This window comes from Vidua macroura, chromosome 10 (assembly GCF_024509145.1).
Source record: "Vidua macroura isolate BioBank_ID:100142 chromosome 10, ASM2450914v1, whole genome shotgun sequence".
NCBI lineage: Eukaryota > Metazoa > Chordata > Aves > Passeriformes > Viduidae > Vidua > Vidua macroura.
The window spans coordinates 8,580,983-8,594,847 of NC_071580.1; the positions used below are offsets into that span (position 1 = coordinate 8,580,983).

The 13,865-nt window shown below is 51.1% G+C and overlaps 1 long non-coding RNA gene across 1 annotated transcript; it reads left to right on the plus strand.

Annotated features, from left to right (window-relative positions):
* The first annotated feature begins 4,605 nt into the window (after positions 1-4,605).
* LOC128812249 (uncharacterized) lies at positions 4,606-11,951 on the plus strand. The gene is made up of 3 exons (XR_008438664.1): positions 4,606-4,808; positions 5,742-5,803; positions 11,386-11,951. It is a non-coding gene; the product is annotated as an uncharacterized LOC128812249 (long non-coding RNA).
* Positions 11,952-13,865: the final 1,914 nt, after the last annotated feature.

A 13,865-nucleotide genomic window follows, 5' to 3' on the forward strand; every position in this document is an offset into this window, starting at 1 on the left:
CTTTTTCTGGGTCAATGCTGCTTGACAGTTTGGGTTAAACGGGGTGAATTTGTTTTGAGACTCGCTGGAAGAGGAGTGTGTGCCCCCACCAGCCCATGGCCTCCTGGCTTGCTGCTGCCTGGGGGAGAGGGGGTGTGGGGTTAGAGGGATCAGCCGGGTGATAAGTACTCAAAACTGATGTGTGTGATCAGCCGTGTGAGCACACCTCCAAAGCCGAGTGCTGGGAGGGGTGGTGAAGGAGGGCTCCCAATTTCAGCAGCCAGCCTCCATCCTGCTCAGCTGCCAGAGGAATCGCCTCCCCCTGGGTCCCCCACCTCCGGGTGAGCCCAAATCCCAGCAGCTCTAAGGCATAGCTTTGCCTATCACTCCTGCAGCTCCACCTCTCATTCCCACTTTTGCCTCCCCACATTCCACCCAGTCCTGCCCCTGCCCAGCTGCAGTGCCCTCGCAGAGACCTCTGTGCCATTCCTGCTGCTGCCCTTGCTGCCCTCTGCCCCTGCCTGTGACAGCCACATCCCTGGCACGTACGATCTTGGCTGTCTCTCCTGCTATGGGCAGCCTTCAAATGCTCAGAAAGCACCAGTGAAATCCCCCCCTGCCCCAAGCTGGCCCATAAATCACGGCATTATAAAAATAAAACTGTTTTGTGCGTGCATGCACATTTCAGGTTGCCTTTTAAACCTGAACTTGTTTCTCACACGTTGGCAGAAGAACAGAGGGGAGTTGGAGTCAAAAGGCAAGCTTGAAAAATAAACGCATACTTCTCTCTTGCTGCTCGTGAAGGGCTCCCAGAGGAAAACAGAGAAAAACAGGGCAGGAAGAGGCCCCAGAGGGGTCAGTGTGCCCATTCCCCAAAGCAAGGGCAAGCTCTTCCCCGCAGGCAGCAGACTGGTTTGTGCCTAACGACTGGGGTGGTGGGAATGCCAACTTGGAGCCCACAGACCCTCATTTCCATTGCCCTCCCAATTTTTCCCTTTCTCACTTTTCCTCCCAGTTTTCCCTGCTTTCCTGTGGTCCCATGTCCATCCCCCGTGTCTGTCCTGTGTCCCTGCAGAGCTGCAGCGCTGCTATGGTGCCACGCCCTGTCCCGGCCATGCCACGTGTGCTCTGCTCCTTCATGAGCCACCCAAGGAAGAGACTGAAAGCTGTGCTGTCTTAAGCCACAGTTTAACATAATTAGACATCCTGGCTTGAGGGCAGTAATTACTTTTATAATCCTTAAACATATCTTAAAAAAAAGTAATTGCTTCCCAATTCAATACCTTTCAAAAATCCTTTTAAACAGCACTGCCTCCTTCAAACACAACTCAGTCAACAGTAATTACAATAAATGATTCTGAATTCTAAAAAACATATAGGAATTAATCTATATGTGCAAACTGCTAAGCAGTTGTGTTTACCCTTCTCTCCTGCCAGCCGGGTGCTTCCCAGCTCCCTGGCTGCAGCCCTGCCCCTGTTGAGCTCCCATCCCTGGGATCCAGCAAAGCCTCTGCCTGCCCTCACCAGTACCAGATCTGCACAAAGCTCACCCCATCGGGTTTGGGCTGGACACAACAGCAGCCAGCCCCAGCTGGCACTTTGCAGCTTTGGCTGCATTTCTGAGCCAAGCCACAGGCAGGCATCAGCAAAATTACCAGCTTTTTAGGCATAACTTTGCTCTAACCTGTGAGGCAAAGGTGGCACGAGTGCTGGCCAATGGATTTGATCCTCAGCTGGGAAAAATAAGGCATAATTCTGCTCAAGTCAAAGGCAAGATCATGATTCACAGCAGCTGAGAATCTGGCCAACAGTGTCAGCAGCACGACAATAACGTAATGTTTTCATTATGCATTGTTTTTTTCCAAATACTTAAAAAATTATCTAGGAATTACTCACACATCCAGTAATAGTTACCAGTCTTGGGTGTTTAGGCGAAGGTTTCTTGAGACAGGGATGGGATTGAAACAGCTTTAGCTATCGCCTCTCATGCTCTGTGCACTCCTCCTATCACTTCTGCTCTCCTCCTCCTCTGTGTACACAGTCCAGTAACCTCTTCCTGACAATCTCCAGATCCACAAAATTGCTCAGTTGGAATTTTGCAGTAAATAGAAAATTGCTTTGCTCCTTTCTCTCAGGACAGCACAGAAAATGAATCCAAATGAAAAAGCAAGTAGTGTGTATCTGGTAGACATAAACAGCACAAGAAAGGCAATTCTGTTTTCCAGCCCCGCTGCAGAGCAAATGACCTTGGAAATAATAAAAAGCCTGGGGCCTGAGCCTGCTGCAGAGCAGCATGAGCCTTTATTTGGGGAAAGGCTGGAAAGGAAAACCTGGAGGAATGGATATGTTGATGTGCAAGTCTCTACCAGCTGAAATGTCTCTGCTTGGGTCCACAGCTCGCAGCAGGAGGAGGACAGATCTCATTAGTCCTTTCAGCCTCACCTGGTGCTCCTGGGATGCCTCGCCCAAACCATCTCCCTGTCCTCTGCCAGCTGCCCACAGTGTGCCTTTCCCAGTTTGGAATGCCTTTCCCTGGCTGGGGTGGTGGGATGATGGCACATGGCCAGGGGTGAGCAGCCCTCCCAACACCATATTCAGTCATGCCTGCAAACATTTGTAAATGATGAAAGCCTGGTGAGGAGATCAGGGTAATTCATGGCTGTGGGAGGAAGGATGGGATAAATTTATAATTCTAATTACACATCAAACCAGTGCACCAAAACATGACCAAGTAGGAGGCATCTGTTGGGCCTCCGGCTCAGTCAGTGGCATCACCCACATCCACCTGTGGCACTCAGCAGCAAGAGCTCCATGGGTGCTCACTGAGAGGTCAGGAGAGAACCGAGGAGTGAGAATGAGGGGTTGGACCTGGGAGTAGTTTGTGTCAGAGGGAAAAGCTGCTTTTTCTTGTGGGGCTGCCAAGGGGATGGTACCATTCAGAGCACGCCCACAGCCTGGCTCTGGCTCTGCTGGATCCAGCAGCACTGGCCAGGTCATTGTGTGCTGTGAGCCGTGTGCTTTTTGATTCCCACATTTCTTCAGAAAGAAGGAAATAAATAAATAAATATTTTTTTTAAAAAGTCCATGGAGGCAGCCAGCAGAAAATATGTGCTTAAAAAAAATAGGTTCCTGGATAAGAGCAAAAGGGCAGCGTGTGCAGCTCTGCTTGGCACGGTTCACTTGGTGCTGGGGATGCCATGTCTGCCTGCACTGGAGCAGATCAGCAGCTCTACAGGGAGAGCATGGGGGTCCCAGGACAGCCTCACCCTCCTGCAACTCCCCCAGTGCTGCTTTGCCCACCCATTTATCCAGTACAGAGGACTGAAAGCAATTTGTAATTCCAAGAAAGGCCTTTGAACTGTAATAATCCCAATATTTGCTCTGTTACTGCTGCTTTTTTAGCCCCAGCTGCTCTCAGGCAGAGCAGGGTGTTGGATCTGCAAGCGGTGAAGCCAAATGGAGCTGCTGGGACAGTTGAGCGAGTGCAGCTTGCCTGGCTCTGAGCAAACGACAGGCTTAGGTTTCACTGAGGATGGAAGGGGCAAAGCAGTTACCCACGGGGTCTGGAGAGCTGAGAAATGCCCCGGTGACCTATGCGTGTATCTCCCGGAGTGGCGTCTCCCTAAATCTCAGAGCTTGTTAGCTCAGATGCATTTTTATTTTGTAGCAAACTGTTTAATCTGAGCTTCAGAGGTGCAGCTTGCCCCCGCAGAAAGCAGTGAAACAACAAGGGGGGGGAAAGGGAGAAGTAAATCCCACCTGTTTCCTGTTTTTATTTCCCCCACCCCCATCTTTCTGTATTTTCTTAGTGTTCCCTGGTTATTTGGGAGCTCCTGCAACTTGTCCAGAAATACCTCTGCTAGTTCAGTGGCATTTTGGAGCCCAGGAATTTAAGGAGGGCTTAAAAATTCCTAACGCAACTTTCAATGGACTAAATGTGGGTGAAGGCAGCTCGCTGCTTTTTCAATCAGCATTTCTCTTTCGTGTCTCCCTTCCCCTCTCCTGACCTCTTCCTTGTCCCCCTCATGCCCAGGAGCTGTGGTATACCCAGCTTGTCTTCTCCTGCCCCGTGTCCATGGACATTTGGTGCACATGTGTGGTGGTGGCAGTGAGATCCAAACATTCCCTCAGACAAATCCTATGACCAGCTCTGCAGACTTCTGTATCTCTGACGGGGTTTGGGGGACAAAATTCCACTATATTGCACTGTAGTGGAGAAACCCCTTTATGTGGGACTGGTCTGAAGGCATCAGCTGGGAGATACAAGTTTAATCTGATACTCCCAGCATTGCTGGGATGGTGCTTTACTATCCATCATGTCATGAGAGCAGCACTCAGTTTGGGACAGGAATTTCCTAAGCTCTGCACGTCTCAGTCAGAAGCAGCCAAATTTCCCTGTTAGAAAGATTCCCTAAGAAAACAGTCAGGATGGAAAACCACCCCATGAAAGCATGGATCACCTTCCCAGCACCAGCCATCTCTACCTCCGCTGCCAGGGATAGCAACGCAGCCAGAAAAATGTTTGCGAGATGCTGCCCCGGTACCTAGAAACCCTTATACATCTCCGATATGATCTGTACCACTCGCCTCACAATACACCAATATATTTTAACTACAACCCGAAATGTTGCAAAAGAACCTTTTGAGTAAGTCTCTTTGGTGCAATACAGATACGTCAAGGCTGATTGTTATTGTACATGTCAGGGCTGTTGAAGTGCAGGATAAAGAAGGCCATTGTGCTCCCACGGAGGGGACAGCTCGGATGATTAATGACTGCTCCCTCAATTCTCCGAAGAAGAGATGGAAGTCGGATAAGGCCTCCGCTGGCGGTAGGGGCAGAGCACCAGAAGACATACCCAGAGTGAAAAAAAGAGCCCGGGGCTCCGCATGGAGGGGCAGGATCAATAGGCAGCAGCCTGCCGGAGCGCCGGCAGCTCGAAGGCTTGGAGCGGGAGCGGGGAGGTGCTGCCTAACACTGGGGCTTGTGTTTGCTGCTCTCACCTCCTTCCCTAATCCAGGCTTTTTTCTCACCGCTTTTCTGCCTCCAAAAGTGGCTCTTGGGAAGGCAGATGGTTGCCCATTGAGTAAGGCAAATGGCAAAAATCAGGGAAATTGCAAATTGATCTTTGCTGAACACACACGGTGACTTTGTTACCCGCTTTTTGAGCCTCAGCGCAAATACCTCCCGGGCTAATTCTAAGGCGTGCCAAAGTAAATTACATTTAGTTTGCCTTAAATAAACAGTGACTCTTCCAGGAAAGGTTTGTCTCTTCTGGGCACTTGCATCATTTATCATTGCTCCACTGTTTTGAGTTGGCTGCCCTTTTAGGGTGAGATGTCTCTTGGTTTTAGTGTGTGCACAACCATAGAGAGGACAAGGTCTTACCCCAAGAAAAATGTACTGAGAAGATGTCATTAAAGCTAATGAGAGTCCAGGCAGCTGCAGCTCATTAGAGACTGCCTGGGGCCAATTGTAACTGAGACCTTTAAATATACATCATAGTCAAATAAACAACATCATATTCGATCTGCAAAGTCTCTATCAGTTCCTGCCCAGTCCTTATCGCCCAGCCTTACATTTTGCTGAGAAAATGTTCCCTGTTCAATAACAAACCCAGAAGCGAGACCATCACACTTAGGAGTGATGTGCTGAGAAATGGGCATAGAGGAGGGGGGTCCCTTCTCCTGAAAGCTAAATTTGAAATTAATTGATTACAAGGGTAGAAGACACTAAGGGCTCAAGCTCTCCACCCTGCTCGTAGGACAACATGGAAAACAGGTCGAAGAAACTGCAAAGATGCTGAAGACCAGCACATTTTAAACAGTGAGTGAGCAATTAGTTTTTCTCTAGTTCCTTTCTTTGGCTTCACGACATGACTTTACCGTAAAAGAAAATGAGAGGTTTCTGACACTACTTTACATTTGTTGTCGTTACGAAGCATTTAGTGAGGAATTACAGATTTACAAGCGTGGGGATTTCCTTCTCAATCAGCAGAGCTCCCAGAGGGGCTTCCCATCACCCCCCTTCCCCCGCGGGCAGGAGCCCCCGGGCTGCACCATGGGCAGCCTGTGGCTTCCTCCTGTCCTCGCCCCACGTGTGATTATTAAGTTCTTATCGCAATAAGGAGTCACTGACACTGGGCTGCTTTCCAGGGAATGCTGCTCCCTTAATAGGCCATTATATCTCGGTAATAAGGGCTAAACTCTTCTGGGGGCATTTAATCATGAATTAAGTAAAATAACACCACCGATCCTGCCTTTCTCCCAGCCCTCACTAAGGGGGGTGATGCTGTCCATGGATCCTGTCCAGTGCTGGCTTCTGGGGCTGATGCAGGGTGTGCACAGCACTGCCAGAGGGGTGCAATGCCCCTCATGCTGTCAGGGCCATGTCTGGATGCCCATAAACAATGCAGATAATAAAACAGATTTGGGACAGTCTGTGGCTGGGTTCATTGACTCCAAGCCCAAGGCCTAGCTCCCACATGAGGTCTCTGCACCCTCACTTGACAAAGGGCGCCTCCAGTTCCCATCGTGCCGGGGCCTGGGAACTGGGTGGCTCTCACTGTGGGTATCTGCCTGCTTTAGGGCACAGTGACACAGGCAAGATCATCCCTGTGACAGAGCTGTGAAGGCAGCACAGACACCCACCTTTGGATTCAGCTACCCAAATATAACAGCTACTATTATATTTGGGTAGCTGAATCCCATCCTCTGTAGCTGCACCATGGAGTAAGTGCTGTCCTGGGTGGATCAAACCCAGAGTCCCAGGTGTTGCCTGGCTGTTGGCCACAGCTTGTCCAGAGAGGCTGAAGCCAAGCAGCATGAACCATATCACTTCCAGGGTATCCAAATCTGGTAGCATCAGAGATGGGGCCATGCCCACCCTGTCACCCAGGAAGGGTCCCTGTCCCACACCACCCCAAGTCATGTTTAGCAGAGTCACGTTAGCAGAGTGTGCTAACAATTCTCCACTCCCTGGCACTGTTTTGTTCATCACTGTGGACATGACCACAGTGACCTTCAAGAGCTGAGCTGAGCCTGGGGTTGTCACTGCCTGTCTGGGGCTGCTGTACCTTCTGCATTAGTGGGAATCAAACCACGGACCCATCTCTGCCCCATCAAGAGACCTCTGGAGCCCAGGATGGGGGAACCTCCCACCATGGGGGCTTCAATGTATTCTCCTACCATGGCTTGCAAGGTCACCTCACAGCACAGAGGTTTGTGAGGTCGCTTCCCACCATGGGAGCTTGCAAGGTGGACTGTGAGCTCTCACCTTCATCCTCTTGATGACACTGAAACACAGGATTAGGACACCAAGTGAGGGAGGGACATGAATGGCAGCCCAGGGAAGGAGGATCTCCAGCACCAGCACTGCCAGTGAAGGAGCATCATGGGATGGAGCTGAGGCAGAGCAGCCCTATCCTGCCCAGAAAAAGGAGCAGTTCACTTCTTGATGTCCCCACAGGACCTAGTTTGCCACTGGGTTACCCTGATCCCATAGGGACCTTGTCCAGATGAAGTCCCTGCTGCACCCAGCCTCACCTACTGCAACAGGCATCAGCAGAGCAGGGAGCCAGGGCAGGACACCCTCCTGGTCCCTGCCCTGGGGCAACAGGGCTGCCAGTGCTCCTGCAGCTGTGCCACATGAGACAGGCACATCTCTGTCCCTCAGCAGCAGGGACCCTGAGGGTGCTGCTGCTGGTGTCATGTTGTGTTTCCAGCTCTCATCAGAGGTATGGCTGTGCTGGCCTGGCAAAGCCCTGCAGACACATGGCTGCTTTGAAATGGAAGACACAGTGCTTGAGCTTCACTTGGCTTCAAAGCCAGTCTGGTAACAGCCATGCAAACCTTCCACAAAGATACCCACAGCACCTCCCCACACCAGGTATATTGATTTAATTTGCACCTGTGCATTTCTTGGCACAGCCCAACCTGCAGCAAGCCAGGAGTAAATTCAGTTAGGAGATTTCTGGCACAAAGCTGCCTCAGCTGAGCTAAGCCAGCATGAAACAACAGGAGTTCAGTGGGTTCAGACTAACGCACAGCCCAAGCTTGGGCTGTAGCTACAGCCCTGCCCTGAGATAGCAGGAGGGAACAGGAGGTGTTTGGGGCGAAGGGTTTTGCTGTGGGTAATTTATGTCACCTCAGAGTGGCTCTTTGCTGATATTGACTGCCCAAGGAGGAGGCTCTGGATTATACCTGGCTGCCCTCTTCTCCCCTCCGCAGGCCCTAAAGCATTCTGGAGCATGCATGCCCTGGAGCCATCCCACTGCCGACCTCTGTTCAGGCAATGGGGACCTATGAGCAGGATGTTGATGCTCATACTTGAGGTTTTTTGCTCAGTTCCTTTCTAATCCGAATTTTCAATTGCTCATAACTTATGTCATTTGGGCTGGAATTTTCCAGACGTGATCTCCCCTACAAAGGTGGCTCTTTCCTTTTCCTTTTATTTTATTTTCTTTTTTTTTTAACCAAGGAAAAGCATTCAGCCAAATGTCCATTTTATTTTCTTTTTTTTTTTTTTTTTTAGTAAACACAGACTTTTCTCATTATATATTAAAATTATAGTTATAGAGTCACCTTTCCTGCTGCAGTGTCAGTGGGGAGCAGGCCTCTGGCCGACCGCCGGGGAGCTGGCGTGCGGAGGGGGATCCTGCTGTCCAACCCAGCTCAGTTTTCCTCAGCTCACCCAAACACTGACCCTCCCCAGAGCCCTTCAGGTGCTCTGGGAAACCTGAATTATGACCCTTGAAGAAGACATTTTGCCCAAGAGCAGAGCAATACGTGTTCCTACTTTAGTGTTTGTTTTCCTCCAGCAAGCTGGAGGCAGATCAGGTGGGGGCCAGGCTGCTTTCAGCAGGAGCCTTGTGTCGGTTCACATTCAAAACCCTTTTCCTTCCAGATTTTCCAAAAGCACTGATTTCCAAGTAGGGCTAGGAAATATAAATTTGCAGGTACTTCTGATATATTTATTCTGTTGGTCCCATTCATCTCTGCTGTGAGGATCTGGGGGATGGTCCCCACCACTGGAGGATGACATCCCCACCTGGCTCAGAATGGCCAGCAGTGGGGACAGGCAGCACACACACACAACACCACGGCAGTTTTGCAAGTTCCTCCCTTCCTTGTGGTAGCAAAGGGGTTAAAGCCGACAGGGTGAGTCCCAGGGGGCTGTTGGGGGGCCATGGCTGTGCAGAGCGGGGCGGAAGCCGCTCCCCCCTCTCTGCTGCTGCTCGCCATGATGTCACCTCCCCGCTCTCCCCAAGGAAGCGTTAAACGAGCCCGTGCGCTAATGGGGCAGTGGGGCCAGGCCGTGCAGGTGGGCAGCACCTGGCAGGGGGTGCCCATGGCTGCAGCTGACAGAGGACCTCAGCCCACAGCACAGCCCCCTCCAGGGCTACATGCCACCTCCTGGCTGCTGAAACGCCTTGGAGAAGCCAGTGGTGAGACGAGACGCTCCGCTCCCCATGTCCCTTCTGACACCTGATGGGAATCTGGAGCAGGCGAAGCCTGGAGAAAAATCCTCATTACATTTTCCAGGGATTAATAGGTCATCTGACAGTACAGGGATCATCCAGGCTCTCTTTGGGCCAAGGTTGACCACAGAGCATCACTGCTGTGCCTCCTCCATCCCCATCCCATCCTGACAGCAGATGCGAGTCCAGCTTGCACCCTCATGCAAGAGAAATCCCTTTCTGCAGCCCTTCTCCTCTGCGGAGAAGAAAGGCGTGCAAAGGAGGCTCCTATGTTTCTCCAATTAATGTAATTAAGAGAATTAAACTTTTGGAGAGAGTGAGTTTTTCATTTTCTTTTTATTTGATTAGGGAAATTCCCACTGCACACTCTGTGCAAATGAAACCCAGGCTCCTTTCCGTTGTTCGGCAGCCCCGGGAGAACACGTTACCTTTCAATCTCGCACTCTAATGTGTTTAGAGTTAAAATCCCCCCGCCCCAGGCGAGCAAAGGAAGGATCCCAGAGCCTTGATTAAAGCACGGCTTCCTGAGCAAGGATGTGCATATGGAGCTGCTGGGCTTGCAGTGTGCCCTGCACAGCCAGATGAGCCCATGAACACCAAGAGATGCCACGACATCCACGACATTCCAGTTTTCTGGTGGTAAGTCCAGGGTCATGCAATAAAAGCCAGGAAAAAGCAGGGCAGCCCTGGGATGGGGAGGCTGGTCCCCACATTTCATTAGAGGTCTGTCCTGGCCAGCTTGCCCACGTGAATTCCAATGCCGTGGCCCCATCAGGTGGTTTAGCACATAATACTGAAAAGCAATTATTTTTTGCAGCCTGAATATTAAAACCTCTTCTCTACAAGACTGTATTTAGCTATCAAGGTTACTGAAAAATAAAACATGAGTAAAAGTCTTTGTACAATCCTGCCATGAGGCCTCAGGTACTTATATTATCCCACAAGCGCTCCAAAATTACAAGCCAGCTCCCCAAAATGAAATAGGCTTAAAAATCAATAAGAATAAAAAAATACATTATGACTTTTAATTTTTCTTCAGCTTTCTGAGCATTTTGGGCACACAGGGGAGATGTTAGACATTAATGAAAGCTGCTTTTCTCATCTAAACACAATTTCAGGTGATCGTAACTTTGAAAACCATGGAGACATCACCGGGTCTGTGGCAGGTACAGACCTGGACAGGGAAGAGAAATCAAAAAACTGGGGCAAAATGGCTCCTTTAGCACCACTGGGGTTTCCCACAGTTTCTTGTAGCGGGAAGTGTGTCTACAAAGAGCCAAACCTGCTCTTTTTTAGTTTTTTTCCCCCAGAAAAATCTGCTGACCCAAAGTCTGGCTTTCTGGTTCCTCCCATTTAGCATAATGGATTGGAGATAGAGCTCCAGGAGCGCCGTCTGGGGTGGGAGGAAACCACAGGACGGCTCGGGAGGCGGCACAGGGCCGTCGTAGCTGTGCCGACATGAGCACAGGTGGCCCGAGAGTGGGCTGGAGGTGAAGCTTGGATTTCCCAGTGTTTGGCTCCTCTCCAGTAAAAACGTTAGAGATCCGTGGCAGAAGATGAACGGGGTTATCTGGATTTAGCAGGAGGCGTTACCTTCCTTTTCGCCTCCAACGGAGGAGTGGGAACGGCTCCCTGTGGTCAGGAGGAAAACTTGAAGCTTTAAAGCCCATCAGGTTTCTGGGCTCAAAATGAGCTCTTATGATTATATCTTTTTTTTTTGATTAGGTGAAATATTTTTCTCTGTTAATCTCTAATTCTTCCAGATTTCCCAAGGGTCATCCAGAGGAGAGAAGATGGAGCAAGGAGGAAGGAAAGGTTGGGCAATGTCATGTTGGGAAAATGGCACAGGATAAGATTTATGGATGCTTTTCCAGATCCTCAGCTCTGTAAATAACTGTAAAGGCAGTGACTTGCTTGTGACAATCCAAAGGTGTCCTCAACATTTGATTTTGGAGAAGAAAAGTACCCACAGCCATCCCCCAGGGACCAGCTGCCCATCACCACAGCATTGGCAAACGTCCACTTTGGGAGGATAATGAGCATTTTTGGCTGCAGCAGCAACGACGCCATAAAACACCACGAACTGCTGCTCGCAGGCTTCTCCCATCACTGCTCGGAGCATCTGTGGAAGGGAAAACTTCCCAGCGTAACATCCACAACCTCTTAAGTAAATAGTCTTTAATGTTGCACTAAAGGGTTGTAGTCTTAATATGTAAAATCTGTTTAGCTTTTTTAATTCTTGGATCGTGCTGTGGAAAGTCCTCCAGAAGTTGCCTGTTGGCTTTTTTCCCCTCGCCTTTGGTCTCGGAGGAGCTGTGGCCAGGAACGCCCTCCCGCAGAGCCGCCGCACCCGGGGCCAGCGGGAGCTGGTGGGAGATGCCCTGAAGATGGCAGCAGGGCCATGGGCACCACGCAGCCCGGGCTGCGACAGCGCGGGGACAGCCGGCGGGTACCACAGCGCTCCGCTACACGCTGCTTGAAGCAAATATTTTCGCTTTAAAGAAGGAAAAAAAAAAGAAAAAAAAAAAAAAAAAAAAAAAAAAAAGAAAAAAAAAAAAAGGGGGTGGGGAGCTTTTTTGTAACAAATGCCGGAGCGCTCTCCGCAGCTGCAACTTTCTGCCACATCAGGATGGAGCAAATCACACCCGCTCGCTGCAATCTGCCGGGATGCTAAAAGGCTCATCAGTCCCTCACAGCTGGGTCCTGCCCGCTGAGTGGCAGCTGAGCCTTTTTAACGAGGCATGAAGGGTGGGGTGGGTTTCCCCGACGGCTCTGGGTGCTGCCGGCTTCAGGCTGAGAGAGTTATTTTAGGGTTTCTTCCTTTCCTTGTGTTTGTAGCCCTTGGAATGTAGGCTTATCACTGGTCTGTGGCGGTACCACTGATGGCATGAAGGCAAGTGTGAGATGGAGCCAGTACCCATTTGGCTCCTGATGGGGCTGTGTGTGTTCTGGTGCACTGACTGGGTCTGCTGGGTGCTGTGGAAATATGTAAATAAAAAAGAAAGCAATCTTTCCCCAGAGTTCTCCCAGTCTCGAATTAGGGAAGCTGAAGCACCATCAGTAAATGACAGACTGTGGCTGGGAGAGGCACAAACAAGCATATGAGGAGAGCACCAGGAGGAGGAGGTCGGGGTGCTGTACCTGTGTTTTTGTTTAGACTAGGAGTGCTGCAGCTGAGCTTGTCTCCTGCCCAAAGCAGGGATGCTCGGGAGAGACCAGCCCTGCTAGGAATGAGGATGTGTGAGGGGGAGCAGCAGCCCTGGAGGGTGGGGTGAGGGACTGTGGCAGGGCAGGCAGGAGAAGAGTGGCAGCATCAATGGGGAAAATACCCAACCTCAGTCGTGGGGCTGCAGGGCAATAGGAGGGTTTGACCCACCACAGTGGAAAAGCAGGTGTGGGAAGGTGGCAGTGAAGGCAAGGAACATGGTGAGTCTGAGCAGTAGGGTTGAAATTATCATCCACCAGTGCTCTGACTTTCATCTCCATCTAGCAGCTGAGGGATCTTCCCATGGCCAGAAACTCTCAGAGGCTGTGCAGACAGCGCAGCTCTGCCTCCTGCAGAGCTGGGGCAAGCAGAGAGTGGCAGGCTGACCCCAGAGATGGGGTCTGCTTCTGTGTAGAAGCACTGGTCAGGAGGCAAAGGAGCCTTTGGGCCCACAAATCTCAAGGTGAGGACTCTGCGTGTTGCTAATGGCCCTAGAGCTGCCTGATGGAGTGGGGTTGGATGCAGGGATGTAGGGGAAGGGGATGGGTCCTGGGACCTAAACATCCCTGTCTCGGAGGACAGTAGCTGTACAAAGAGAGCTCTGTGTGCCGACAGGCAGGACAGAGCCCGCAGACAGACTGGGGGAGGAGGAGGCTGAGATCATGTAAACACTGAGAAGGTAAGAGATGTTGGACCGAGGCACGGAGCACGCGCCGGCAGGCCGCCAGTGACAGCTCCGGATGTCAGAGCACAGGCACAGGGGGTTTCAAAGGAGAAGGCAGTGTAGCAGCACATCTGGCAGAGGTGAGCTTGTGGCAGTGCTGCTGCAGTGGAAGAACATGGAGATGGGATGTGGGAGTACATGGCTGCACGTGAGCACAAAGCCCGGTGCCACCACACCCAGCGCCAGTACGTTTGAGCAGTTGTGCCTGTGGCTCAGCTCCAGCCCAGGATATGTGATGTCTTCCCTAACCCTACTACAGAGGAGAAGCTTGTGAGTTGCCACTGGGCCTCCTGACCTGTGGCACACTGGCCTCATGCTTTGCAGCAAGTGCCACAGTGAGAGCACTTGAGTGCACAGGGGTCTGCGGTCCCCTCTGTGGAGATGGGGCCCAGCAGCAATGCACCCGTCTGTCCTGCCAGCGTCACCCATGTCCCTCCAGCTGCTGGCAGAGTCCAAGCAGCACCATGCTCTTGCTCAGACA